The 13,122-nt window shown below is 43.0% G+C and overlaps 1 protein-coding gene across 3 annotated transcripts in view; it reads right to left on the bottom strand.

The window, feature by feature from the left end:
* RNF24 (ring finger protein 24) overlaps window positions 1–11,936 on the bottom strand; it is a 91,534-nt gene extending 79,598 nt beyond the window's left edge. Inside the window, exon 1 of one of the 3 annotated variants that reach the window (XM_054467923.2) lies at window positions 11,752–11,936. The gene's annotated coding sequence lies outside the window, so the exon portion shown is untranslated. Of the gene's footprint in view, window positions 1–11,515 lie in introns of all 3 variants that reach the window. The other 2 variants (XM_054467924.2, XM_054467926.2) reach the window with 2 other exon arrangements.
* Between the last annotated feature and the right edge of the window lie 1,186 nt (window positions 11,937–13,122).

Raw genomic sequence — 13,122 nt, 5'->3', positions numbered from 1 at the left:
CAGAACAGAAAATCAATAGTTTTCCAGAAACATCTTCAAAGCATAAAACATTTCATTTCTAATAGAGCAGTAGTTCTTAACCTTTTCTTAGCATTATGGAACCTTCTGAAAATCTATTTTGAAAGAAAATCTACATATTTCTTTCAAAGGGTTTTATCATTGTTTTGAAGGCCCATGTTAGAAACTCCTTTTTTTTTTTTTTTTTGAGACAGAGCCTCACTCTATCGCCCAGGATGGAGTGCAATGGCGCGATCTCAGCTCACTGCAACCTCTGCCTCCTGGGTTCAAGAGATTCTCCTGACTCAGCCTCCCAAGTAGCTGGGATTACAGGCATGTGCCACCACACCTGGCTAATTTTTGTAATTTTTAGTAGAGTCAGGGTTTCGCCATGTTGGACAGGCTGGTCTTGAACTCCTGACCTCAAGTGATCTGCCCTACCTTGGCCTTCCAAAGTGTTGGGATTACAGGCGTGACCCACCACGCCTGGCCAGAAACTCTTATAATATAGCATTCTTATGGATAAGCAACTCTAAACCAAGTACAAATTCATCAGCTCAACACTAAAGGCCTCCCATGAATTGGCCCGGACTTTTCATCCTCATTCCCCACTATTTCTCTAAATACCAGACTTTAGTCAAATGCATTAGTTATGGTTCCCTGAAGATTACTCCCTATCTTTTTTCTTGATACTTCCACTATCTGCACATCCCAGGCTATCCGCAACTATCTCATAAAATTCTGTCCATCCTTCATAATGTACCTCAAGCAATACAACCTCCATGAAACCTGCCTTGACCCCATAAACCTTCCCCTGAACTTCAATCTTCTGTCTTTCTCTACTTTCAATATTTTTCCACACTTTGTATCACAGTCTCCTGAATACTTGTCTAATCTCGGATTCTGTGTGAGACAGTAGTCAAAGTAAAAATTATTACCAAGGAAAAATCTTACTCTCTTGAGTGGATTGAATGGTGGCCCTCAAAAAGATATGTCCATTTCTTAACACAAGGAGTCGGTGAATGTGACTTTATTTGAACCGACTTTATTTAAGAAAAAAAAAAGAGGTCTTTGCAGATATAATTTAAGGATCTGGAGACAACAGCATTTTGGATTATTTGAATGGATTCTAGATCCAATGGCAAGTGTCTTTATAAGAGAGAAAGAGAAGACCATATGAAGACAGAAGCAGAGACTGGAATGTGTGGAATCACCAAAACCTGGAGGAGGCAAGGAAGGATTCCCCTCTAGAGTCTTTGGAGGGAGCACAGCAACCCTGCTGACACCTTGATTTTGGACTTCTACCTCCAGAACTGTGAAAGAACAACTTTCTGTTGTTTTAAGCCACTAGGTTTATAGTAATTGTGTTACAGGAATGTTAGGAAACTAATAAACCCCCTTTGCTCCATCTGATTCTGACAAGTCATTTTTATTTACTGCAGTAGTTCTGCAGGAGCATCAGAAGAGATTTAAAAAATATAGATTCTGCCGCCCCCCCACCCCCCAAATCACTTCTTATTCTCCAGCTATTCTCTGCAAAGATCTCTGCACTTCCATTATCAATAGCCCTCCAGAGGTGCCAGTACAGGATAACATCTGAATAGTAAAGAGACTGTATTCTTGTGAAAAGTTGATAACATCCACTGTGACAGGTGGTGGGCTCTAGAGGATCAAGGCCTAGGTTCAAAACTGGACCCTGAACTTGTAAATCTGAACAGGTTACTTCTTTGACCTTTAGTTTGTCATCCATAAACAACTCTTTGAGGATTGCTGTAAGCAGTAAATAGGCAATATATTTAAAGCTACTGGCATAAAAGCTTTTTAGTATAGGTTAACCAATATGAAAGATTATTTTCTGAGTATAATATTGCCCCTGGCTATTGATATACTGTTCTGTGATTCAAGAAAAAAAAAAAAATCTTACTACCCCGAAAATTCCATCTGCCTTGTTTACAGAGATAATCGACAAGTTTGAGTAAAAGCCTTTATTTAATTATAGCCATGCATGAGATTTCCAACACATTTCTGAAGAAGTTTTGCAACTTGATTCATGCTGAAGAAAATGAATGAAAGCCTACACCTTTGATTTCCCTTCCCACCCATTTCCCACAAACTACATTAACTCATAATTTGACGTTTCATTATCTGTTAACTTTTTTCATTCAGTCCAAGATAGAGACTATTTAGATATAATATCTAGGTTCTATTTCAAATTTATATCACTAAGCATAATTTCACATGCTCAGATTTCGAAAGGAACAATAAAGAGATACAGGTAGCTATAATTTTTTTTTTTGGTTTGCCGAGATGAACTTAATAAACTTAACAGATACTGCAGCACCATTCAATCTCCAAATTTGAAAAAAAAATTAAGGCAACATAAAGCATACTGATAGACAGCAGTGAAGCTATTAATTTTGAGAATTCAATAAACACTGTCATCAAATGAACTGAATGCTCATTATTCTTACAGTATGATATTTGCACTTGTTTTGCTGTCAATTAAACAATTATGATATTAAATTTGCTAAAGGAAGTGAAGAACTGTATCTGATACAAGCACCTGTCTAATCGGGAAAATGTAAGTACCATCAAAATGAGAGACAAGCTAAGACTACATACATAATCAACTTTCTATAGAATCTATGGTTTATGGCTAGGCGTGGTGGCTCATGTTTGTAATCCCTGCACTCTAGGAGGCTGAGGCGGGTAGATCACTTGAGGTCAAGACCAGCCTGGCCAACATGGTGAAACCCTGTCTCTACTAAAAATACAAAAATTAGCTGAGTGTGGTGGCGCATGCCTGTATTCGTAGCTACTTGGGAGGCTGAGGCAGAAGAATCGCTTGAACCCAGGAGGCAGAGGTTGCGGTCAGCAGAAAGACCACCACTGCACTCCAGCCTGGGTGACAGAGCAAGACTCCGTCTCAAAAAAAAAAAGTCTATGGTTTACACAGGAGCAAGCTTTACAACAAGATGGAAAAATTTTCCTAATTCAAATGATCAAAACTTTAGAAGATGACAACAAAAGGAACAGGCAAACCTCACTTTAAGAAAAGTCAACAAATAAAAACAGGAACTTTGAAAGCAGGTAACCTGGAAGTTACTTACAATATAAAAACATTCACTACAGTTCATTGCAACTTTAATACACCTAACAGTAGTGAATCCATAAAAATTCAAATTACATTAAATTTCCAGAGCAAATTTGTAACATGAGGTTCACTTGTAACATTTTCTAAAAAGCAGTTTCCTTTCCCTTGCCACTGCAGGCTTCCTCCAACTCCCTGGGGTACTATGGAGGGCTAGTGCAACTCTCTGGTATCAGACTATCCTTACAGCACATGGAGGGCCCAGGCCAGCTTTCCCAAGAGTGGCCAGCCAAAAGCAAGGCCACTGGCCAGCTACTCCTGGGCCAGCTGGCATGGAACAGTGTCTGGTTCCTACCTCCAAAGCACAGGAGGCTCTGCCAGCTGGCTTTCAAAGGACTGCACTAGTTGGAATGCTCACAGTTCCTTTCAAACCATCTGGCATTCTTTTAGAACCCTCAATTTACCCAACACTACATTCTGAGATGTGAATTGCTCAGATAATTGAAGGAGTCCCCACTACCTACCTAGATAAGAAAAGAAAGAGGCAGAGCAAATGCTAAGTCAATTACTTCAAGAAACAGTTTCTACAACTAAAAATTGCTCTCAATTTTAGCTTGTAAATTTTGTATTTTAAAATCTAAAATATTCCCATGATTATTAAGCAAACTTTCAAAATAAAAACCAAGACAAGTAATAAGAGAATAAGCTAAAACAGACTATTTAACATGCAGAAAAGCTGTAGGAATCCCTTAGGGTTAGAAATACCTGACTCTCCCTAGTCTGAACTTCTACAGAGCCTGTCTGTATTTTTTATGTGGTCCTCAGAATACACTTTGTACTGCTACATATATTTACCCTCCCAGCTAGCTAGTAGGTGAAAAGAACATTGTCTTATAGCACCTTCAAAAAAAAAAAAAAAAATCTGTTGATGATATATCGCGTGTTTTTAAAACTCCATTTCCAGAAATAAGAAAACTTAATGTGGAATAACATGAAGAAAGAACCTCACCTCTGAGAAAACCAAATAAACAAAGAACAGGACTTGGCTTGAAATAAAAATATTTTATCAAGTGATCAAAATGATTTATTGGCTGGGCATGGTGGCTCCTGCCTGTAATCCTAGCACTTTGGGAGGCGCTGGTAGGGTCACTTGAGCCCAGGAGTTTGAGACCAGCCTGGGCAACATAGTGAGACCCTGTTTCTAGAAAAAAAAAAAAAAATTAGTCTGGCATGCTGGTGTGTGCCTGTGGTCACAGCTACTTGGGAGGTTGAGGTGGGAGGATTGCTTGAGCCCTGGAGGTTAAGGCTGCAGTGAGTTGGAGATCACACCACTGCACTCCAGCCTGGGCGACAGAATGAGACTCTCTCTCTTAAAAACAAACACCCCCCCCGCCCACAAAACCAAGAACAGCTGAATCATCATACTGATAGCCCATATACCCTAGGAGATATAGTATTTTGAACAAAAATATTACAGAGACCAACCCAGAGTCAAATATTATAAACTGGAGGAGGCTATAATAATTACTATTATTTTTCATTGAGTTTACTCCCAAGACAAGTACTGAGTTCAGCATTTTACATATTATCTCATTTGGAACACAAAACAAACACATGAGGTAGGAACTATTATTAACCACATTACAAATGAAGAAAGAGAGAGGTTAGGAAACCTGCTGGAGGTCACATAGCAAAAAGTGAAAGAGCTGGAATTCAACTCCAAGCAGTCTGATGCCAGAGTCCAGGTGCAAGACTGTATATATATATATATATATATATATATATATATATATATATATTTTTTTTTTGAGACAGAGTCTCGCTCTGTCACCCAGGCTGGAGTGCAATGGCACGATCTTGGCTCACTGCAACCTCCACCTCCTAGGTTCAAGCAATTCTGTGTCTCAGCCTCCCGAGTAACTGGGATTACAGGCATCCGCCACCACACCCGGCTAATTTTTTGTATTTTTAGTAAGATGGGGTTTCACCATCTTGGCCAGGCTGGTCTTGAACTCCTGACCTCATGATCCACCTGCCTCGGCCTCCCAAAGTGCTGGGATTATAGGCATGAGCCACCACGCCCGGCCCAAGACTGCCAATATTAAGTCATACTTATGAAAGAATGAAATGTAACATAGGGCAAAATTTGATCATTAATATACTCTTTATAATTGTTTCAACTCTTAAGTGCAGCAAAAAATGGTGAGTAATTAAAAAACATGGATTCTCTTGTTAGAAATTTTTAAAAATCAAAAGCTATTTTACCAGGTCAGTTGTGCCTCTTTTGCCCATGTATTGAGTAGATACTTGTGCCACCTGCTGTCCTAGGGGACAGAGTGGTAAACAGGACAGATGAGGTCCTTGCCTTCCTGGAGCTGACCTTCTATTAGGGGTAAGTCACACAAAAATTATTAAACAACAGAATTTCAGAGGGTGGTACGTACTATAGAGGAGGTAGGGAAGGCACGTACACTTCTCTTTTGAGAGACTTAACCATGTAAGTAAATAGAAAGGGATAGAGCAGGGTCAGGGAAAAGTTGTTTGCTGAAGCTTATTCTGATTTTAAAGATGGGCAACATCACGGCATATGTGTATGCTGACATGGATAGCCCCCTGGAGAGTTGCTGATGATGCAAGAGAGAGGGCAAAAATGCAAAAGCTGTGAGATATGAGGGGGCACGAGGTATAGAAGATGTGAGGAGGAACACAGTAGAGAGGGGAGCTTGCCTCCAATAGGAGACAGAAAACATGGGTCTAAGGAAGGCAGATTTCTAGATTTGGTTGGGGGGAAGATGAGTAGTTTCTGTCTGATATCTCCTAAACCCAATGAATTATGAGGTCAGCTTATCTGAGTAGGAGGGGTGGGTTGCTGATGAGTTTAAGGAGTGGAGAGAAGTTATGAAATACTGATAGGCAAAAAGATCTTATTAAGAATCAGTGGTAGCTTTGCCAGGCAGTGCTGAGTGTCTACTTCAGATTTTTGGTCTGAAGTTCTCTTGTAATATCCAGCCACTTGGGTGGTGTCATGGAAAAGCCAAATGAATGATAAAGCAGCTATAAATAGAAAAAAAAGGATTTTTAATTTTAAAAATTTTAAAGAGTAAACAAAGGATGTTTTAAAAATATGTATCCAAATTAGTCAGGCATGGTGGCAGGCACCTGTAATCCCAGCAACTGGGGAGGCTGAGGCAGGAGAATCGCTTGAACCTGGGAGGCAGAGGTGGGAGTAAGCCGAGATCACGCCACTGCACTCCAGCCTGGGTGAAAGAGTGAGACCCTGTCTCAAACAAACAAACAAACAAAAAAGACCAGACGCGGTGGCTCACGCCTGTAATCCCAGCACTTTGGGAGGCTGAGGTAGGCAGATCACGAGGTCAGGATTTCGAGACCAGCCTGACCAACATAGTGAAACCCCATCTCTACCAGAAATACAAAAATTAGCTGGACATGGTGGCACACGCCTGTAGTCCCAGCTACTCGGGAGGCTGAGGCAGGAGAATTGCTTGAACCCGGGAGGCAGAGGTTGTGGTGAGCCGAGATTGCGCCACTGTACTCCAGCCTAGGTGACAGAGTGAGACTCTGTCTCAAAATAATGATAATAATAATAATAATAATAATAATAAGTATCCATGAGATAAACACAAAAATACTGACAATGTTCTGTGAAGCTGTGATTTATGCAGCTCCTTTTGCTTCCATCTTCTCATCACAGAAATTCTTGTAAACAATGTATTTGCCACATTTAATAATGACATATTTAATCATGAAGCTCAAGATAGTTTCTTTTTGGTCATTTCTTTTTTTGTCATTTCTTAAGGTGGATTTTTTAAAAATGCATCTGATAGCCGTCATGTTGGTTCATTTCACTGCTTAAAAGAAACTCTCTCTGATGTCAATTGATATTTTCATTGATGATTTCATTTAAAAGTAAAAAACTTAATCCCCTCTCTCAATGAACACATACACATCTACAGTGCTTAATCTCAATGCCTGAACAGTGGTCACAAGGAAAATGGGAAGGGAGATGCTGGCCTGATGGCGCTGGGCACCTAGCAGTGCCAGGTGCATGCTCTTGATCTTGCAGCTGTGCTCTTAAAACACAACGCTCAAGATCCAAAATGTTCAGGGGAGAATTCCTGTCTGCACAGGTTCAAGAGGAGGAAACAAAGACCCCACTGCTTGATGGAGGCACAAAGAACAACACAAAGAATAGCATATTGGGTGAGATGGGGGGAGTATGCACACACATATATGTACAGCCATTTTTGGAAAATACAACCTACCCCACAAGCAAAAGTAAAGGAAAATATCTATTCCAAGGTACATCATGAAATGTCAGGAACACCAGGGATAAACTGAAGATCCTAAAATCTTCCAGAGTGGGAAGAAAAGGGGAATGAGGATTAAAATGACATTGGACTTCTCAATAGTGACACTGGAAGCTAATGGAACAATGTCTTCAAAACAGTGACATTAATTTTCAATCCAGATTTTAACACCAAGCTAAACTACCATTCAAGAGTGAAGGTAAAATGAAGGCATTTCCAGACATGTAACTTCTGAATTCAGGAAGGAATTTCAGATTTTGTATGTACTCTTTCTCAGGAAGCTACTCAAGAATAAGGAAGACACAGGGTCCAGGAAATAGAAGACCTAACACAGGAGGAAGGCAAAGGGAATTCCCAAGATGATGACAAAGGGAAGTCCCAGGATGATGGCTATGCAGTAGTCCAGGGAGCAAACAATTCCAGACTGGAGTAGGAGAGAGGGGGCTCCAGCAGGACCATCTCCTGGGGAAAAGATATGAAAGTGAGTGGTTACCTGAGAATATTCAAAGATAATCAGTTTTGTCATAGAGTTTGAATGAATTAGTGACTGATACAAAGAAAACTCAGCAAATGAAAACCAAACAAACAAAAGAGGCAATTATTTAATTCAGGAGCAACAAAAGTTGTTCAAGAAGAAAACACAGTAATAGTACCCTATGTGGCTCATCTGTGAATAATAGGTACACTGTCAGTCACATAAATACTGAATACCGACCTAACTGTCAAGTATGAGTGGGAAATGGAAGGATAGTTATGTGAGACAGTTAAGTCTTCAACTTCCAAAATAGAAGTCCACAGATAATATCCAAAAGTGAAGAGCTAAGAAATAGCAGTATAAACATTAAAAACGAAATAAGTATAAAGGTAAATACCAAAAGAAACCGGTAAGAGTCGAGAGTGGTTGAACTATATAATATATAAGACTGCTGATTTTGATTTTTTCTCAGTCTAAACATGGCAATTTCATATGATTCAAGCTAACACATTGTAATAACATTATTACTGATCTTAGAATAAACTCCCATTTAAAACAATAAACAATTATTGGCTGGGCGCAGTGGCTCACACCTATAATCACAGCACTTTGGGAGGCTAAGGCAGGCAGATGGCTTGAGGCCAGGAGCTCAAGACCAGTCTGGGCAACATGGCAAAACTCCGTCTCTACTAAAAATACAAAAAAAAATTAGCCAGAAGTGGTGGCCAGTGCCTGTATTCCCAGCTACTCGGGAAGCTGAGGCACGAGAATCACTTGAACCTGGGAGACAGAGGCTGCAGTCAGCCGAGATCACGCCACTGCACTCCAGCCTGGGGGACAGGGTGAGACTCCATCTCAAAAAAAAAAAACAAAAAAACACCCAAAAAACAAAAAAGCAATTATTGACAGAGAATGCTCAATGGAAAAATAAATTACTTTTTATTATGAGACATTATTGGGAGGATAATAGATCCTAGTTAACAAAGTGTTACCATATATGCTCTTACCATCACTAACATAGTATTACTATTCTAATGAATAAATATTTACTATTAAAACAGCACTTAACATTATTTTATCTATTTTAATGATCTAAAAGTTAGTTTAGAATTTTTCTTCAATCATCATACTACAGAATGCTAAACTATGGGTTGGCAAATACTTTGATTAACAGAATGCTGAATAACAAGGCCAGGCTGTGTTTAGGTTCCTTTGTTGATATTAAAAATAGCTAAGTCACTCTTGCAAAATTAAACTTCCATGAAATTGCGATACTGTGCAAGCCTATTTCAGTGATAATTCCGGTTATGCTACTCTGTTTATCTAAGACTTCCCCTTATGGTTTGTTTTAAGGAGACTCCTAAAAAATGTCTTATGCAGTCAAGACAGGCAGTTTATAAATGGATTGGGTTACTTCAACATTAGTGACTTTAGTTAGTAAAGCTCTTGTTTTTTTTTCTGCTTCAGTTTTCCTTCATAAAAGCTCTTGTTTTAAATTAACTTATCTGAATTAAATTAATTGATATTAAGATTTTATTTAAATCATGCATTAAAACCAAAACGTCCCCAATTGAAAAATCAACTTTCATTAATTTTTTTTTTACTCTTACAAAAAAGAATTTGAACGTGGTAAGAATTTTACTAAGAATAATGTATCCTGAACTGACCATGGAAAATTTCCCCTTCAAATTAAAAGCAAATGTTTTAAACAGAGGGAATATACGTAAACAGATGCTGTGGAAGACTGCTTAGTTTACATTTCATTTTCCACTGAAAACTACTAGGAATTAAAATACATGTGATTTTTAAAAATACTAAAGAGAATCTTAAAGAAAACAGAACTCATACAATTATTCATATCATCCAATATAAGCGCCTCTTAATTTTTTAAAACCGCTATTTTGAATCTAAAGATCATAATAAAAATATCTTTTTTTTTCTTTTTTTTCAGACAGAGTTTCGCTCTCGTTGCCCAGGCTGGAATGCAATGGCGCGATCTAGGCTCACTGCAACCTCCGCCTCCGGGGGTTCAAGCGATTCTCCTGCCTCAGCCTCCCGAGTAGCTGGAATTACAGGCACTCGCCACCATGCCCGGCTAATTTTTTGTATTTTTTTAGTAGAGACAGGGTTTCACCATGTTGGCCAGGCTGGTCTCAAACTTCTGACCTCTGGTGATCCACCCACCTCGGCCCCCCAAAGTGCTGGGATTACAGGTGTGAGCCACCGCACCCAGCCCATAATAAAAATATTTTGGAGGTGTGTTTCTTGTAAATGAGCGGCTAATTTCCCAACACCCTGTAAAAGCATATGGGTAAAAAAGAAACTGAAAATCATCATGCAACCAGAGTTAACAACTATCTTGCAAAATTCATATAATTTGTTTTACAACCAAAATAGCAAGGAAGAGCTGGTGCTATCCCAATAGCCTCTTTTTAATTGGTCTACAACAACTGCAACTCTTCATAACTTTACCAACACAACAAAGTCAGGCAGGCAGTCTGACAGAGTCAACGTTTGCGGGAACCTACAGCGCTTCCTTCTCTCTCTGGGGATGAGGACAATGAAAAAAGGTGTTCTGTTTTCCAGTAGTCCTGTAAGAGGAGCCATTGAGCTGGGCTGTACAACCAGACAACAGAACACAGGAAAATTCACATCAAAGCAAGGGCGCATGCCAGGGTAATATGCAATAAAACCCTCTGCCAAAGCATTAAGGGGAAAAAAAAGCAAGGAGGTAGAGAGAACCTGCTGGACCACCTTCTTATTAACACAGGGAGGCAGAAAGAAACAAAATCTGCCTGTATTCAGGAGCGGAGAAAACTGTCCTAGGATATATTGGAGTATTCCTATAGACATATTTATGAACATTCGGAAAAATTATCAATGAACTAAACCCAGAAAGCAGTGTCCTATACGTTGGAGTATTCCTATGTAGACAGACATGAGAATCTTACCATTAACTAAGCCCAAAAAGGCAAAGTATTCTAGAAACACAGATATATGAGAATTTAGATGCACATTTCCAATGAATAAAACCCCCTGGTTTTACAGTGAGAAAAAACTGTTTGAAATAACATCAGGTAAAGAATTGGGTAAAGGTGTGATGAAGTTACATCCCCTCCCCTTTTCCTCATACCCTTTTTGACAATCTCTGATTCTCTCATTTCATAGATGTCCCTTTCACTTGAACGCACACACACACACATCATTAGGTCTCCAGAAACAAAGGAGGGTCCTTAATTCTCCGGCCTGTGGAACCACACACGCCCCCTGCCCACAGATGGTGACTTTCATTAATGAGTAAGCCAAGGGAAGAGGTCTCCACCCCGACCACTGCCATGCACACTGTGACAACGGGGCACGAGACAAGCGCCACAAAGAAAGGGGAGGAGTGGACGGGGACCAGGAAAACACTGCCACGCCGCACCCCCCAAGGCGCGCGCCCACCGCCAACGCGGGGGCAGCGTCCTCGCCATCCTCCTCCTAGCCTCCCAGCTCATCCCAGCCGCCTCCCACGCCCGGGGACCCGATGCCAGAGCTTGGGCGAGCAGGACGTGCGGGGGCCCGCGCACCTCCCTCCGTGACCTCCAGGTGACAGCCCCGCTCCGCCCTTTGTGCGGGACTCACCCTCCAGTCCCGGGGCCGCGCCGGACCCTCCTCCGTGTCCCTCCTCAGCCTGGAGACACCGCCTCACCCCTGCACACCGCGCCCGGCCCGCCGAGGCGCCCGGAGAGTGTGTGTGTGTGGGAGGCCGGCGCGGGCCCGCGGTCTCCTCAGCATCCCGAACCCGGAGCGGCTCGGTCCCCCAAACCCCAGCCCGGGGGCGGCGGCCGCGGCGCCCCCGCCCTCGCTCGCTCACTTACTCGGGCGCGCCGGCGGCAGCGGCAGACGTGCGGGACCGTCAGCGCCCTGCGGCGGGCGGCGGGCTGCGGGCGGCGAGCGTCTGTCCGGACAGAGCGCGGCGGAGGTGGCGGCGGCTGACTGCGCGCGGCCGCCCCTCGCGAGGGGCGGGCCCGCCGGGGGAGGGGCGGGCGCCGCGCCTCTCATTCATGCAGCGGGGGCGGGGTGAGGGACCCGGATGCCCGGGCAGCCGCCCCGCCCCGCCCCGCCCCCCCTGCCCCCCGCGGAGGGCTCGGCAGCTTCAGAGTCTGCAGTGCGCAGGCGCGGCGCTCCGTGGCCAGGCCTGGTGCCGCCTTGGCCGCTGGCTCTGTTCCCGGTTAGAACTATGCCGGACAGGCTGGGGAGGTGGCTCACGCCTGTAATCCCAGCACTTTGGGAGGCTGAGGCGGGCAGATCACGAGGTCAGGAGATCGAGACCATCCTGGCTAACACGATGAAACCGCGTCTGTACTAAAAATTCAAAAAATTAAATTAGCCAGGCGTGGTGGTGGGCACCTGTAGTCCCAGCTACTTGGGAGGCTGAGGCAGGAGAATGGCGTGAACCCGGGAGGTGGAGCTTGCAGTAAGCCGAGATCGTGCCACTGCACTCCAGCCTGGGCGACAGAGCGAGACTCTGTCTCAAAAAAGAAAAGAACTACTCCAGACAGACCTTCTCCATCGACCGTTTAGTATTTTTGCGTGCCCTACAAGCATTTTTAAAAGTGAAAGCATGGGGCCGGGCGCAGTGGCTCATGCCTGTAATCCCAACACTTTGGGAGGCCAAGGCGGGTGGATCACCTGAGGTCAGGAGTTCCAGACCAGCCTGACCAACATAGAGAAACTCCGTCTCTACTAAAAATACAAAATTAGCTGGGTGTGGTGGCGCATACCTGTAATCCCAGCTACTCAGGAGGCTGAGGCAGGAAAATCACTTGAACCCGGGGAGCGGAGGTTGCAGTGAGCCAAGATAGCACCATTGCACTCCAGCCTGGGCGACAGAGCAAGACTCCGTCTCACACACAAAAAAGTGAAAGATTGGAATGCCACCCCTTTCCTAGCATGCAGATTGACAGTCCCCGGAGACACAAGAATGGTTACAGTGGTGCCCATTGGTTTGATGGGGAGATGGTATGCACCGCACCCTCCTCCATCTGCCCCTCCTGCTGCAGCCTCTCAGCTGAGTGCTAGAAACTTGGTGATGGATGAGACCTAGACTCTGCCCAGATAGTGGAGAGACGTGTGTGCAAGAAACAGTGCATTCCTTTATTTACATCCACTCCTCAACCTCCGGCTCCCATTCTGCAGGGCAGGCAATAAATTGACCTCCTATTTTGGGAGGCTCAGCTCTTCCTGCA

Source organism: Pongo pygmaeus, chromosome 21 (assembly GCF_028885625.2).
Source record: "Pongo pygmaeus isolate AG05252 chromosome 21, NHGRI_mPonPyg2-v2.0_pri, whole genome shotgun sequence".
NCBI lineage: Eukaryota > Metazoa > Chordata > Mammalia > Primates > Hominidae > Pongo > Pongo pygmaeus.
The sequence above is the reverse complement of the archived record's forward strand: the minus strand, read 5'-3'. Positions and strand labels throughout refer to the sequence as shown.